The sequence below is a fragment of the Pinus tabuliformis genome, chromosome 1_1 (assembly GCF_031772625.1).
Source record: "Pinus tabuliformis cultivar Carrire ecotype Pingquan chromosome 1_1, CPIR1, whole genome shotgun sequence".
NCBI classification, from domain to species: Eukaryota; Viridiplantae; Streptophyta; class Pinopsida; order Pinales; family Pinaceae; genus Pinus; species Pinus tabuliformis.
The window spans coordinates 858580577-858583455 of NC_142297.1; positions in this window are offsets into that span (position 1 = coordinate 858580577).

Sequence of the window (2879 nt, forward strand, 5' to 3'; positions counted from 1 at the left end):
TTCCACGTACCACCCGAGCATAGATTGAGCTGAACCAAATCTCTCTTTCAACCAATCACCCCCGTGGCATATTCCAAGCATGAACGTGGGATCTCATGGAATAAACCAAGCAAAACCAAACCAAGGCTTCCAAAGGCCAAACCGCCTCAACCCTTAACTAGTGATTCCACCTCACAATCAAACATCACTAACCATCACCAGATTGGTCTCTACCAAATCTTTCTAGGGCTCTAGAGCATTTGTTCCAACTCGGCTCCAATACTAGTAACTCAACCCACAACTTGTCGCAGGGCTCCAAAGTGTTTGTCCACCCAAGGCTTCTAGGACTAGTAAATCAACCCAAATTGTTTCAGGGCTTCCAGAGTGTTTGTCCAACCAAGGCTCGAGGAACTAATAACTCAACCCACAACCATAAGGAACATGAGTACCAATCATAAAACGAAAGGGAAAAACCACAACACCATGGCTATCCAGGAAAGGCAAGGCTAGACAAAACCATCGTCAATCCATGCAATCCTCCATGCCAATGACAGGTCATAACCAAATAACCGCATGCATACACCATGCATGCCAAAAGTAGCAAGAAAACCATACATGCAACTTGGTACCTGCAAAGTAATAAAGTCAGAGTTGTTGATCCCACTGTCCCCTTACGCTTTCCTGCTTTCCTTTTCCTTCTTTCTCCAAATCCATTGTTCTCCAAGGACGCTCCAAGATTTCTCTAAGTGTGCAAGAGTGTGAGAGATAGAATAGAAGAGAGCTTCAGCTAAAACTGACAAAAGCCATGAATTGACCCTCATAAGCCTTTTTATCATTGAAGCCTCTATTTTCTTCAATTTCCATTTTTTTGTTCCCTTCAATTTCCTCCTCACATGCAACCTGTGACTTTTCACATTCCTTTTCTCCTAATTTCCATTATTTTCATAAATAAAATGTCAATTAATGCCACTTTTCCTTTGCCAATTTCCATAGCCATTAATTAATCACTAGTGATCCTCATCACTATGTTTTTACCCAACATTCGACTTGGAATACATGTCCCATGACCTTAGTCTTATTTTTCCTTTATTAACTTTATTATATGGATTTTTAACGAGGGTTGTTACACCAAGCCACAACTTCCCCCACTCTCTCTGCATTAAATAGGTAAGTGTTTTCTCCCATGATATCCCTCTTAGCCTTTGTGAGATTTGCTTGGATGTTTGGAGGCATTTGAGAGTGATAAAAACTAGCCAAGGATTTCACTCTATGATGAGCATGAGAGCCCCCTCTTGCTTCATAATACATGGCCTCATGATGACGCCTTACATGTCGATGTGGCATTGTAGATGTGCAAAACCATCGATGGAGCTGCCATAGAGGTTGATTATTAGCAAGAGATATAAGGATGCAAAGAGAAGGGCAGACTATAACAGTGCAGTTGAACAGGTGGGTCAGGAAAAAAACTAGAAGGGCTATAAAGACCAGATACCTATTCCTTGAGAACACTCGATGGGAAGGGAGGGGAGTTTGAAGTAAGAAGCAAAGGGGTAGCCTAGAGAAATTCCACTATGCAATATCATGCATTATGAACTTGAGAACAAAAACAATAGGGAAAGTGAAAACCATAATAGAGGACCCTAAATGATGGTTTTTCAAAGCTGACCACTTGGAAAATGAATGCATCGCTAAGGAGAGCTCCTGAAACTCAAAAAGACCGAACAAAATCATGGATGCATGTGAGCGAAATTCAATCATAATGTGATTACCATGACGATTGTAGATGGACGAGAGAGATGTCATACCTGCATAATGGTTTGAACTGGAAATGTCTTTTCCACCTTATAGCATTAAAATTCCATGAGGAAGACTCCCTAACATGTCCCCTCCCATCAGTGCTAGTGGGATGTTTGACATGGTGGCCTCCATAATTGCTTCCCGCCCTGTATGGAGAATGTGGAACTTTATTGTAAAATTAAAAAAAATCTACTTTTATATATAGTTTTACTTTTAAAATAATTTAATTGTCATTAAAAAATTAATAAATTTACATAACCAAACAAAATTTAATCAATAATTACGCCGAAGACATTTTATTTAATTATCATTAAAAAAAATTAATAAATTTATATAACCAAACAAAATTTAATCAATAATTACGCCTAAGGCGTTTTATTATGAGGTTTTACCTCATGACACTATTCTTAGATTCCCTCTTTGCCATGTAACCACGTCGATCATAATTGCACGTGCGAAAACTCAGGACACCCCCTATGGTCATAATCAGGGGTTAAATTTGACGCCCGTATGCCCGTTTTTAGGTTTTTTACACGTAAAATACGGTCTAATTTCAAATATCCGCGTCACGTGTCACTTGCTATTAATTTTTAATACCGTCAATATGACGGGCATGTTTGAAAATAAAAAGTTTTAAGTTTTTTTTAATAATTGTTTGATATATATATATATATATTTAACATTGCAAGTTGGCTGTAGGCTGTAAGTTGGCGGCCCGCGGGGCCCCGTGAGGGCGACGTTAATTGAAAACGTCAAACCCAATGAGGAAAAAGGAGGCAGTGTGGGTTACGTGATTGGTAAGGTTACATGATTCTTGTGCACTTCAACGTGGTATTTATCATCAATGGTAACTTGCCAGCAAACTTTCCTTTCTTTTTCTGTCAGGTTCTCAATCTTATGTAGAATCTCCTTCACAGGTTAACATTGACGACATTAAATGCGAGAGCGTACAGGAAGCACGTCCACCGCCGGCCTACCAATTCTCTCGCTCTCCTGCCCCAAATCTTCCTCCACGTTTTGCCATCCAACGGCCCACACACAGTGATTCAGACCTCTCGATATCGCACGCCGCCCTTCCTTTATTCACATATCATTCTTCATTT